Below are 14,046 nucleotides of genomic sequence, written 5' to 3'. Positions count from 1 at the left end.
ATAGTTTGAGATCTGATTCTGGAAATTTTCTGCAAGTTCCACGTGTAAGGTGTAAGACCTTTGTCGAACACTCATCTGCACACGCAAGTCCTACTGTTTGGAATGCTCTGTCATTAGACTGCGAGCAGTCCCTTAGGATGGTCGCGCGAGCGAGGAAAGCGCGAGTGAGGAAATCGAGCGAAGCGAGCGAAAGCCGAGGGGAAGCCAGTTTCCCTCTCGGCCAATTCGCTCTCTCCAGTCCTGCCGAGCTTAGACTTGACTGAAGACGGACTGCTCGCAGTCTACTCTGTCATAATCTCTTAGAACATGTGATAGTATGAACTTTTTTAAAAAAAAAGGACTTTAGACCCACCTTTTTAGGAAAGCGTTTATTAAATTCTCAACCTCAGTTAAAGCATTTCTCGTGCTCTGATTGGTTCACTCGATCTCGGTTATCAGTTCGTATACCTTAGTTTGACCTTATATGGCAAATGATTGCGCTAAGCGTTGCTCAGTTAAAATTATTTTCGCCGGAAAGCGAAATTTCTCTCTGAATAAAGAAGTACGTTTAGAACTTCGCGAAAAGGTAAGCAATGTTTTTGTGATGAGCCTGCGTCTGTCTGCCCACAAGGTATTACACAATTTTGCTCGGATTTTCTCGGTTTTTTCTCTCATATTTCGTATTTCCAAACTTTTGGAGTTTAAGGAATTTAATAAAACAATTATTCCATTCACGCTTGTTGGATTTGAGACTGTTTAAAGCCACCTCGGCGCTACTTGCCTCGTTGGCTATTTACCATCTCATACCAACGCGGGCGCGCTCATGCAATAATTGTTTAAAAATATTTGTATTATATTTTATTATATTTTAGATTTGTTTGTATTTAATTATAGATGGTTATATACGATTGTATTATTATTTTTAGATTGTAAAGCGCTTCAGAATATTTTAATAATTAAGGTGCTACGGAAGTTTAATAAATTTATTTATGTTTTATTTATTTTAAATGCAACCCTACGTAACGCGCTTTTGTAAATAATCAACTTGTTGACTCCTGCTAGTTCAAGGCAGTTTTGGTTTTGTTTGTGACGTCATCTTACGGCCGTCTGTCCATTCGTTACAACTTTTCATGTGAGCTAAACGGCAGGAAGTTGCATAGGCTGGAACCCGCCATTTTTTGGCGGGATGTTGACCCTGCTTTTTAGTAAAACAAGCAAAAATTTTGAAGGCCAAAAATTAAACAAGCTTAGTATCTTTTTAATATGTCGTACAACGAGGAAAGAAGAGAAAATGAAAATGCGCTGTTTGTTTTCTTTTCCTGTTGAAATTGAAATGGCCAAAGAACAAAAGTATTTACGAGTAAGCGATACTCGACGTGAAAGAGAGCGACTAAGAGCACGAGAAAACCGGAAATATCAATGACAAACAACGAGACAGAGAGCAAGAAAGAATTCCAAATGAAGAGACGAAACTATAGTGTCGAGTAGCAGAAGAAAGAGTGAGCACGAGCACCAGAAAACCGGCTGAATCATGTTGAGGAAAAACGGCGAAAAGAGCAAGAAAGAGCACGGGTAAATAGACCAATTTATAACAATGAGCAGGCGGGACTGGTCGTTTAGTAAGCAGGCTAGTTCTAAAAATATCTGAACTGGCAAAAGCATAAATCAATATAAATAACTTAGGAGCCCCGCTTTCAGGCTTGCCTTATTGATGCTCATGTTGCATGGAATTTATTGATGGTCATGTTGGAATTTAACGTACATTGTATTTTTAGCTTTCACATTTCTATGTACACTTTCTATTATATTGCATCAGTTTTGTAAGAATTTTTAGATAGAGGGCCACAAGTTTATTAGTTACCTCAACTATTCCGTGCCACCCTCTTTATGTATCATTATCATACATTACCCTTGGTTACGTAACCAAATGGGAGCATGCACAGATGGACAGCATAAGCACAAAACCATGTGGCAAAAATATTTTAACATGGTAAATAATCAATTTAAATTTCAATTGATACAGTAATGTCTCTAATTAATGCGATTTTTATACGCGCGTCGAAGTATGTCTTTTCAATTAAGAGGTCTGTTATCGCAAAATTCGCGATAGCTTTAATTTGTTTTTGACACAAGTTAAGCTTTTTGAGCATATATAAAGAATTTTCCGTTTGCCGTTTCGTATCTCCGAGCAAGCCTACAAAAGCCTGGTTTAATTGCCTCTTTTGCAAGGTGTGCTTAATTCCGGACGTAATGGTCCGGATATAGGGCAACCTGTCCGGAATTAGAGCATCGAATTTGTCTTTCCGCAATTACAAAGAAACCAAAGAGTTTCAAGCAGTGAAACTTCACGCCCAACTTGCCAGCGGTGGAAGCTACATTGTGGCTAAACTATAAACGAGCTAAAGTTTAGCTCGTTAGTGCTGTTTTGCGGTTTTGCAAAAAGTGTCCGGAAATAAAGCAACTAACTGTGTAGAATTTAAGTTTTTAATTGAAACATAGTTAATAGAGAGGAATGGTTTGGAAGCTCGGCAAACATCAAAGGAACAGACAAAGATGCCAAGATTTAGGTTGGAAAGTCCACGACCGTGCACAATCTTTTGTTTTGCGCTCATACACTATGCATGAATTACGTAACCAACACTTTTCTATTGGTGAGTTCCTCAGTACACAGTAAACAACTATTGTGTTTTGTGCACGGTCAAGGCCAAAAAAGAGAACAAAAACCTACAACAAAGAAATTTGTCGGGTTTCATAACCATTCCCCTCTATTAACTATGATTGAAAGCTCTACAAATTCATTTAATTCAAATTAAGTCATTTGTTTCGAATTTGTTTGTCGTCTGTCCAGGAGCAGACTAATTCCTTAACACACTTTTAACACTTTGCCAGTTGCAGTTGATTTCCTGAAAAGCTTTCCTGTCCTGGCCCATGCTCACGGACTAACTGATTCCTTTCACCGAGTTTTTTTCCACCTATACCTCATCCAAAGAAGGCTCTCAAAGTTGTGTTAAAACACCTTTACCCTATCCTTATGAGGCTTATTTTTGGGAATTTTGCCGAGAAACAAGATTCCCCGCCAAGGAAGGCTCCGAGCACATGCGATAACCTTAAGCCAGGGCTTAAAAAAAAAACTGAGCTTAAAATAAAGCTTCACAAGTGTTTCCTGTGTTTTAACGTGGGTGATTATCCCTTCCTCTTCGTGATCTTATTTTGTGTGCATTTGTGTAGTGTCTCTGATAAGTTTCATGCTGTTTTTTGAGCCTGTGGTAAACCCTTAGCGGAAACAACAACTTCCTCGATTATTTTAAGTATGTGTGACTGCTGTATCAACAGATATCTGACTGTGACTTTTTTCTCAAATGTGGGGATTAAGATATTGCTGGAGAAACCAAACCAAAACTCCTAATTCAGGAACTAAATTTAGCTCTGGTTCTTTGTCATTGTGAAGTATTTAAATTATTCCTTATTTCAATACGTTATTGTTTGTTTAACTTCAAGTAAATCACAAAGTCAATATTCGTTTGTAAATGGATTAGGCATTCATTGTACGATCATGAGACGACTAATGTCAAAATACTCCTTCTGTTAACGCTTTGTAAAGGCCAGCGATTCATGAGTCATTCCCAGATTTCAGCGTGTGTATGTGTTCATGGGTTATTCTTTATGAATCCCAGAATTTCCGTCCAGGCAGAATCATTATGTTATTTCAACCTCGGTGGACCCGGATAATCATAATCTTTGAAAAAATCTAAAAAAATTTTAAATCCTATGGACCTTTCTGGCCTTGTGCACCTTTAAGAGGCAATGAAGAACTGAAGAGGTCAGCTTCAGGAGTGGAAACACAAGTAAAATTGCAAGAAAAGCTAATAAGAGTTTTTGAAGGAATTGAAGTGGCCATATAACAACTTAGAGAAATACTGATATCGCTGAAATTAAAAGAATCTTTACACGTAATGCGATGGTAAGACTGGTAAGCATTCAGTTTGCACTTTGCACTGGAAATAATTTCTAATCCCTCACGAGTCGCTAAGCTGGACTTCTTTCCTGTCCCACCTCGCAGTCATATCTCTAGTCATCAAAAACACACAGTATGATCCGCTTAGTGAGGGCTGATGTATGTTTTTAAATCGTGGTTAGACTTAAGAAGGAATCAAAGTGTGTTAAACATTGTTGTGATTTTAGTTAGACGTCCTGCTGACGGTTGAATTGTATGGCCCAACAAGGCAACTTAGCTAATTTCCATTGTCAAGCATCACAACAAAATTCCTCACAGCAGGGCCTGAAACCAAAGCTGACTGACAGAATTTATAGTCCTTTCGCTAACCGTCATTGAGCATAAAGTGATGCTCTCCTTACAAAGCCGTCAATTTGCATGGTTTTGCTTGAAGCTATCGTACCAATACAATTTAACAGATTCTGTTTGGTAAGAGTCGTTCGAAATTTTAAGAGAAAATTTATTGTCTTGATTGTTCGGGGTGTATTACGAACCGTGAAAGCTGAATTCGACGGCCGGCGAACGGAAATTCCCATCCGCAGCTAACTGCTCACGTGGCATTTCTCAGCTCTAACCCCAGTTAAATTTGATATATCGGCCGACAATTCAGCTCTGATTAATTCTATCCTCTTTGCAGAAGTATCCAAGTGGACAAGCCAAGGCAGCACTTGGATTCACGCTTTTGAAGACACTTCAGTTGAACTACAGGTAAGCCCTGAAGTAACCACCATTTTCACTAACAGTCTATGGGAGCTAACAACTATGGAAACAGCATAGTTTTTTTTGGTAGAATCTGTTGCGGGGTTTCCTAGCTTTATCTTAGCATCACATCTTATATCTGTACATGTATTGTACTTGTGGATTACTATATTGCCGGAAAAGAGATAAACTGAAATATCCTGAATAAATGTTTCCTGTTCAATCAACACTTCATTATCACAAAGATCGTTGTCACTGTTCATGCGGCAATGTTTTCCGGTATTATGCAATACCTTTTTTTTTTTGCTTTTTGCAAGCTAACAAAAAGCGAACACATAGAAGTTGCTTGAAAAGAGATTAGAGTTTATTCAAATTGGAATAGTAACTTTGTTAGCCAGAGTATCAAGCTAACGAAGGTTGATTCGGGTTCAGGAAGGTGAAACCAACGCGCAGTTTGCTCTTTTGGTGGTCAGAATACTTTCGTGATCTCTCGTCTCGTGGTTATCCGTTGTATGAGACAGTTTCAGGGTCCTCCGCTCCAGGGGAACGGAAAAAGTTTCACGGGATCCCAGATTACCGCTCACTTCATTCCTTGCAGTTTCAAGGCATACCGGTACGTACGTATAGTACTGAATCAAAAACTTACAGGAATTTGGTCTCCTTACTTGCTGTGGTTTTTTGGCGTTATACGCGGGTCAAGGTACCGTTCTTTGTTGGGTATTGTGCTTTCGTGTAATTTTGTGGAAATCACAGTAGTGAAATGACGTCCTCGTGATCCCTTGCAAGTTTTTACTATGACGGCACACTTAGCTTTTATAAAATACAGGGCCAGATTTGAAGTGATGAAGTCAAAAACCTAGCCTGCAGTGCAGGCGTCTTGTTGGGCCGGTCGAGTTCGCTTGTTGGGGCGATCGAGTTCGTGTTACAATCTTGCGACCGCCATTTTATAGACTCCAGTCTTCCACTGCATGAAAAATTCAAGATGGCGGGTGAACTTTTTACGATGTCAGCGCTCGCTCGAAGAAATCTCGCCTGCTCTGCAGTCTATCAAAAACCTATTTACTTGTTTTTTTCTACCATTGACTCTACAATTGATCCGAGTTTTACTGACGCAGAGGTTGCATGCCTTCTCTGAGACATAAAGACTGAGTAAATTTATGTGGACGCAAAACTTTGCGATTTTATTACAAGACTTTACCTGAAGCTGAAAATCCTTTACAAAGAAATTTGATAGAATCGGTATACGTAACATACAAGTCCTTGTTTTCAAATGCAGAGCCCAATTTTTATTTTTGGAATAAAATCAGTCGATGTTCTCAGGTAACGTCTGGTTTTCTTTCAAAGTTCGAGAGGTACTCGTCACGGCAAATTCTAGTTATTCTCTCAACCTTCATATCACGAAAAAAAGCATGCCCCGAAGATTGGGCACAAAAATCGCCCACCCGAATGATTGGTTGATGATATTTATGCTAAGTTCATCAGTAGGATATTCTAACGCTATCTCCCTGCCTGATGGCAGTGACTTGAGTATTGATTAGGTGAAGGATGGGATAGGTGAACAGTTGCTTCTGCGCATGGCATGGGGCATGGGGCATGGGGCATGAGGCAACCGAACTGTAAAATGATTAACATGATGTATAAAATAGCCAAATGCACCTATTTCTGTGGATTTGAGAGTATGTGTGTGTGCAATTGGAGCCAGCTGGGTAACTCTTCTCTCTTTAATACTGTAGTATGCACGTAAGCAATGTAATTGTGAGTAGAAAATTGCTGTATGTAAAAGCAACGTTACGTAAGATGTTGTAATGCATTGTCAGCCATCCGGTGTTCAATTAAAACCAAAATGTTGGAGCCGCCTATCAATCCTTCTTGGTGATTACCAAAAGACTGGAAAAGCCAGAAGAAATCCATCTTGAGCAACTCCGTTTTCAAATGTGCTATGGTCACATAGAATAACTTTGTTCCATATTATAGTTATATAAAAATAGTCAATATCTTTTATCCTTTCTGACACCTGAATCTTTCAAGAATCGAACAATGAACATTGTTGCCGGCCTTTTTTACCAGTAACTGTTTGCTACTTTTATTACCCCATCATAGGCTAAACCAAACGAAACAGATTGAAATATATGGGCTTTATCAAAACAGTAAATAACTCCGCGTAAGATTGAAATATATTTGGAAACTCTTGCCTTATGCAAAGGAAAATTAAAGTTTAAAACTTGGAAGGTAGATCAGTGATAATTATAATGACAATAATAATGATAATAATAATAATAATAATAATAATAATAACAACAATAGGAAGAAGAAGAAGAAGAATCGCATTAAGTCGCAAGCCTATTCAGCTGAGTATAGGTGCTTAACTTGTTGGAGAGATTTTATATCGATCAAATTACATGAAATCAGAGTAAAAATGTAAGAATCCGCCTCCTTGGCTTATAACAAAAGTTGTCAGAATATGCGTTCCACGGCACAGCTCAAAATAGAAAAGTCATATTGTAGAAAGAAAGAATCCGTTTACTACTGATGAAAACAGCTCAAAATACTAAATTGTTCCTATTTCAGCCTAGGTACAATACTAATAATCTAACACTAAAGTAATAAGAAATAGAATGCTGTGATCTAGATCCAATAAACAGCTCATAACACCTTAACTAATTTTTGAGAGATAGCTTTGAAAAGCTGATAAGATTTTCATAGTGTCAAGCCTTATTCTGCGACCTTGTAGTCTGGCTCCTCAAACAAGAACGGTTGAGCTCTCAAGACGACCTGGAACTCCAGCATCCTTCGAAGGAAATGTTCGCTGGCTTAAAAAATGGTCCCGACATTAGCACTCTACTAAGTACTTGGTGTATCGCAACTTTTTACAACCGTTTGCCTTAAGCCCATCAGGGGTTTTTTCTAGGGTTAGAAAATGAAACACGGGGTTTTCAACTCAAGAGACAGCGGACCTATATGAATAAAGCGATGACTGAGATTAAGTATTTTTTATTATTTTCTCATGGGGACCGCCCTTTTTGAAGCTTTGTAGGTTTCTCACTAATCCTCTTTCGTCAGTTTTATGCGGATATCATGCTTGTTATATAACAGAAATCCGATTAAAAGAGCGCAGATCAGTGTTCATTGAAGCCGAAATATTAACATGCCTCGCTTGTTGTGTAGTGATTAGGCATTTAGCTGGTACTTTCAGTATTGTGCAAGCGCTCACGTGTGGAAGCTCCAACCTCCAGGACACTGTACGCCTATCATTTTAATTATCATCTGCTTGCTGTAAAGGACATCAAAAGTTTAGCCAAAGACTTCAGAGAAACAAAGCCAGGTGTAACTGACCATTGTTGAACCTTGCGATTATAGCGGCAGAACAGTATCGAGAGAACTTTCACTAAACGCGTTCTTCAAGATTCGCCACTTCCGGAAATCTATCAAAGGTAATTCATATTCTCTTTAGGGAAGAGTAACTTTGTAAAGCGATTGAGTCTGTTAACTGATGGAAAAAGCGCACTTTCTTCATCAAGGAATCGATATTTTGCCATTCCTACTGAGGGTTAAAAGGCAACACGCAGTTCTTACGCAACGTTAACTGTTCATTTCAAACCATAATTGGCTTCTTAGACAACTACAAAGGGAGTAATAAACTACTTTAAAACTTCGTGAAAGGTCACTACAAACCAAGTTTGCATGTTAGCACGGAATCGCACAACAGTTCGTTGTTTGTTAATTCATTCAACCACGAACATTCCACAAAGACTAAATTAGTCTTAACTATTTTAACGCGTTGGTCACAAAAAATAGTCGGCAGCCGATAAGTTGCCCTGGGCCACGGTTTCTTCTATAGTTAGATAAACCTCTGTAATTAGTGGATACAGTTAACAATTTGATGGAAAAAGAAACAAGGACAGCTAAACAAAGACCTCGTTTATTGAAACAAGAAAACATAGATGAAAAGTTTTTTTTAAATCTTTCTTTTGTTGTGCTCCTCACAAATGGATAACTAGGCTTGCCTTCTTTTCAACTCAGTTTATTTGCTCAAGATCTTTTCTTGTTAGAGACCATTATGCTTTTCCTGTTTGTTTTATTGTTTTACCATACACTAGGAGAGATTTAATCTCTTTAGTTTAGAATACATTTTCCAGTTCTTCGCCCTCGACTTTGTAGTGTCCAAAACTGGCACTCCGTATTCTTAGTGAAATCGATCTCTGAATGAAAACGCAAACTATGTAGCTACTAAGTAGCTGTTAGAATGTGACATAAAGTCGTCCACAAACTACGTTATCAGTAAAAGAAAGTGAGAAATTAGCTGCTAATTGTTTTTATAGCTAGCCCTAAGGCCATGAAAACTATTATGGGAGAGAGAAAGAAGCCGTCCGGAAATGCACCAGATTTAATGGATATGATATATGTATGCCCATCCGAGAAGTTTTGGCCAATTAGCGCCAAATATAGAATGTGCGAGTTGCTGATTACATTTAGTAGTTCATTTGTCGATTCGATGGGCAATATCATTTGATTCGCTCTGACGAAGCGCTAACGCTCGAAACGTCAGCTTTTAGAATCTCTGTACGGTGGCCAATTTACATTATCAACTCCGTCGATAAAACCAAATTTTTGTATAGTACTTCCCCACCGACGCAGCACCACAGTTTCTTTAGAAACTACCTCCTTCTATCATTTGAAGGACTTGTTTTCAGAAGTTATAATTACCGTCTATTTCATCGACCGTATGCCGATTACTCTTTGACCGGTAGACTACAGTACAATATGTCAGTTTTCTCTTAGTTTAAAAAATGTTGTCCAAGTGCTGAAAGCGAAAACGTATTATATTTTCTGTTATTGATCTACTTTAGTTAAACTGATTCTCTTTTACAACGTATGTTGTCAATTTTGTAAGACAATTCAACAGCAAATTCAAACTGAAACGGAGTACACCTATTCATTTGTAATTATATCTTGAAGTGCCTCTCGGAAGACTAACTTGTAGTTTATTTATTTAGTTAGTTATTTAGTTATTTAGTCATTTATTCATTTATTTATTTCAATTGAAGTCAATTTTCGCTGATCAAGGATCAACTAAGGGTCTATTGTCCAGTGCCCAGTTGTTCAAACGATGGATAGGGCTATACGCCAGATAAATCACTAGCCAGTGGATAAGTCATAGCGAAACTAATATTGCGCTATCCACTGAACAGTGCCGGATTTATCAGGTGGGTAACGTTATCCACCTTTTAATTTTGAACGACGGGGGCCAGGCAGCTTTTACGAGAACTTTCTTCAATGATGACAATATCCGAGAGACCAGAAACATCTCTCCATGGAAGGCATATTACAACCACGAATAGGACGTTTTCAACCAATCTCTAGAGACACCAATAACAATAGAGAAAATTACGACCTCCCTCTGGTGGACGAGCAAAAGAGGCTAATGAGAGATCTTTTGTTTTCGTCCACCAACATGGCGGCGATGAGTGACATCACGTGAAAACCTCCTATACGCAGATTTAATGGAAACGGTTGACAAACGTTCTTAGATTCTGACTGAATTACTGTGTAATAGAATGAAAGGATCAGTTTCTAAGGAAACCGTAATACTGCGTCAACTAGGAGTGAAACACGAAAGTAATTTAGTTTTACTTAACGAATCATGAAGGTTAATTAACCACCGATAGAAATTAAGATTAACGAGGATCGAGTTGACCCTTCGTCAGAGCTCGAAACGTTAGCTCACAAATATTTATTACTGTATGGTAGACAGATCACTAGTGGTTGAGTCTACCTTTATTATTACATCTGCATCATTTTGTAAAGAAATCTGCAAATGGTTAGACTCTCTAACCTTGTGTGGACTCAAAAGAACCCACGCACTATTCGCAAAGGATAGGGCATGGAGTTCCCGGTGTTGTGGTCTGTCCGAGTCTGTGGTGCATCATGTTTGGGAGGGTAAATGCTCGGAGATAATAGCTACATGAAGCTACTCTAATATCCGAGAGTAAATAAAGATATAATGATGATGATGAAGCAGTAATTTGCCCATCCAAAACTTTCACTTTTTTGTTACATCGAGCAATTTCGGCTATTTGCTTGAAAATGTCTATTCTCTCCATTCGTGCAGGAACAGTCTGCTATGTATGATAATACATATATCATGCAATATGCAATGTTAATTAAGAGATTAATTTTCCTGCACCGGAGTAACATATATACGGACAGTTGCTATGGGAGAGTCAGTTACATTTTTCTAGACCATTGGAATAAGGAGACTTCTGACCAGTTTCTGGGAATGCAACGAGGTCTGATGATTTTTTTAGGCTCGTTTTTCCGTTTGAAGAGCAAAGTAAGTTTTGGAATACTGAATAAGCGGATTCATTCCAGTCAGAAAGCGGGATTAATTCCCTTAAAATTTGCAATCTTGTTTATCATCATGTTGTCATTCCCACACGCAAGTGTTCAGTATTTTCTGAGCCTGTCTGTACGTATTCTGAGTTACATGATGAAGTCGTCAGCTCTTAAGCTTCACCTAAATTTATTCTCTGTGCGCCTTCTGGTGTTAATTTTTAGCATCATGCCATCAAATGAGGTAACGTAGACTAAAAATGGGATTCCTTTGCTATGTTAAAGACTACCGAGTTAGCTTTTTTCGCAGAGATTTTTATTTTCTTAATAGAGTTCAAAGAGCACCGTTCTTCCCGTCGAGCGAATTTAGGTGCGTCGATTTTTGCATGCTTTACTATTTTAAGACTAATTAGGGAGCTCATATATTTGAAGTCATTTTATCTTTACAAATAGAAAACAAATAAGAACCACACTATTAGCCTATTAAGCTGGATCTTTTTGACCCAATTGGTTTCGTATGCATTTCCCCCACGTCATTTTGCCTGTTGAATGATTTGTGGGACCATCATTAGACCTAATTCCAAAACAGTCTTCATTTTATATCCCCTTTTTGTTCTTCAACTAATTTTTCTTTGCCTCGTTCTAATGCTGGAAATGTAGAGGAACAAGTATGCCAGGGATAGTTTGATTTAAAATAACATATATTCAGATGGAGGCCATTTTGGAAGGAGGTGTAAGATTTGACCGCGTTGGTCCAACCTCGCTGTTGAAAGCTAGAACCAAGTTTTTGTTTCTAATTAATTCCTTGCTAGTAGAGTCTCCTTTCACAACTCCCAATCGCCGTCCACATCATGCATAGAACAACCTGGTTTTTGAAACAGCAGGTTTCACAACCCCCCGCTTTGTACAATCATCTGCTGATTGACACTAAGCCAGAGATGACACAGCGCAAGTTTGTTTTGCTCCGCTATGGGTAACATGGGACGTGAGCCGTATGATCACTTGAAAAAAAGTTTGCATGCGTTGCTAGCTTTGCATGCCAAGTTTCAAAACATCAACGAAGGGAGACTCTGCTGGCAGGGGATGTGCCCTCAAAGAAGAGCTCTGCCCGAACGCAGCAAGATAGGAATTGACACCTCCATAGGTTATTTTCGAGTTCATGTCTGCCTCCTATTCAAAGCGCGAGTCTAAGTGCGAAGTTTTTGTGACGGTAATTAGTATATGAACGAAAACTAATTTTCATAAGAAAAACTTCTCACTTGAACTCGCTTCGAAGAGGAGGCAGACATGAACTCGGAAATGGCCAATTGATTTCAATTGGTCAAAATTTTCAAAGAGTATCATTCTCAGATAACGTTTCCTCTGAAATTGCCCAGTGCAGCACAGTAAACAACAAAGCATAACATAGCACTTCTCGGGCGTGAACTTTCTTTGAAGGACTGCGCTTTATGAGTTTTCTGAGAAAATACTGGGACTCAAACAACGGATTTGGTTCCAACAATTGGATTTGAAAGTAAGATGGGAGAACATTTAATAAAATATATATTTTATGAGAAAACGATGGTCTCTTATCGAGATAATTTAATTCCAAAATAAAGACCAAATTAGCATTAAACACAAAAGATTATTTGTTTATAAAAGCAGCACTGTTGTTCAAACTTCTAACGAATGTTTGGTGCTGTCATCCAAAGAGTAATCCTTAATATGCTACTCCATTGCAAATGATACTCCGTGTGGAATAAAAAAATGCTTTAGGAAAGCTCCTGTCAACTCAAACAAATGACGTAAATTTTTTATAGGAAACAATATTTAGTTAGCCTTTTTTACCTTTCTCAGCCAGCGTAAACCTGCGGGATAGCTAGAGTATTTAGTAGTAGAGTATTTAGAATAACAAAAGATAACTCTCTACATTAGAGATGGCCTGATTATTGAACTGCGGGGCGTTTGAACTTGTCAACTGCAACAGTAATAGTTCAATGGTGAATCGGATCTTCGTGTGAGTTGAGGCCAAGCACGGCCAGGAGCGAAAGAATTTCAACCGGGAATTAATTATACATTTTGGCCCTATGGGACTTTATTTGTCTTATTGATGTAACAACGCGAAGTTCCCGTGCCCTCACTCCTGGGTCCATAACCATTCAGTAATAAATAGACGACGTGAAGAGTTTTTTCCATAACCTTCACGTGCTTGTCAGCGCTGGAAAGTTTAGCAGTCCAGTCCGAAGGAAGTAATGAAATTTTGGAGTTACTTCCATGGACGGAGGTAGATCCTAGAACCGGTTCTGCACTATTTGTTTCCTTTTGGGTACGTTATAAATCTCAATTAGGGTTACTATTCTGTCTAAGGCAGCTTGCAAAATGGAACGGCTAAGTACTTTGCCGCTGCCATGTTACTGTTGCTTCTTTGATGTTGATCTTTCTTCTTGAAATCAGTGTTGTTCAATATTTGATTCACGTACTCTTGAGGCCTTAAAATTGTTTATGGTCCATTGTTCCCTAAGATCAGTGTTTTGTCATTTTTCCCCTGTTCCCCAAAACCTCTGTAAGAGCCTCAATTTTGCCTTATGTAATCTTATTCAGATGGCTTTCTGTTCTTTTCTTTACAGCGGAGGGGTTGGCGCAGTGGTAAGATCTCTGCCTTCCACCCCTAAGGTCCCGGGTTCCATTCCTGGTTTTGCCGAGACTGGAATATTTGGCGACCTTCTTTCCCGCTAAAGTTCACTCAGCTTTCCATCCTTCCGAGGTCGGTAAAATGAGTACCAGCATGCATGGACTGCTTAGAAGCGGCTGCAATTTGCGCCTGTATATGCTTCCAGTCCGCTGGGGGTAAATTGATCATTGTAAAGCGCCTTTGAGACGTGTGATAAGGGCGCTATATAAATGCACCACTTTACTTCTTTTTTTTTTTTACATCTGCCGGGCAAAACTAGCCTTTATGTCTCATGTGTAGTGGATAACAAGGGATAAAGTTTGCGGCTTTGTGGGAGTTGGGTTAATCAAATCAGAACTGATGAGTAGTTCAGTAGTAATGGGATTTAGAGATC

The 14,046-nt window shown here is 38.7% G+C and overlaps 1 protein-coding gene across 5 annotated transcripts in view; it reads left to right on the top strand.

Annotated features, from left to right (window-relative positions):
• Nucleotides 1–543: 543 nt before the first annotated feature.
• LOC138028378 (protein Wnt-4a-like) overlaps nucleotides 544–14,046 on the top strand; it is a 33,951-nt gene continuing 20,448 nt past the window's right edge. Inside the window, exons 1-2 of one of the 5 annotated variants that reach the window (XM_068875897.1) lie at nucleotides 544–565; nucleotides 4,611–4,681. The gene's annotated coding sequence lies outside the window, so the exon portion shown is untranslated. Of the gene's footprint in view, nucleotides 566–4,262; nucleotides 4,403–4,610; nucleotides 4,682–5,009; nucleotides 5,286–5,309; nucleotides 5,373–7,865; nucleotides 8,104–14,046 lie in introns of those variants that run through there. The other 4 variants (XM_068875896.1, XM_068875898.1, XM_068875900.1 and 1 more) reach the window with 4 other exon arrangements.

Source organism: Montipora capricornis, chromosome 13, assembly GCF_036669925.1.
Source record: "Montipora capricornis isolate CH-2021 chromosome 13, ASM3666992v2, whole genome shotgun sequence".
NCBI classification, from domain to species: Eukaryota; Metazoa; Cnidaria; class Anthozoa; order Scleractinia; family Acroporidae; genus Montipora; species Montipora capricornis.
This window is presented reverse-complemented; position numbering and strand designations above follow the sequence as displayed.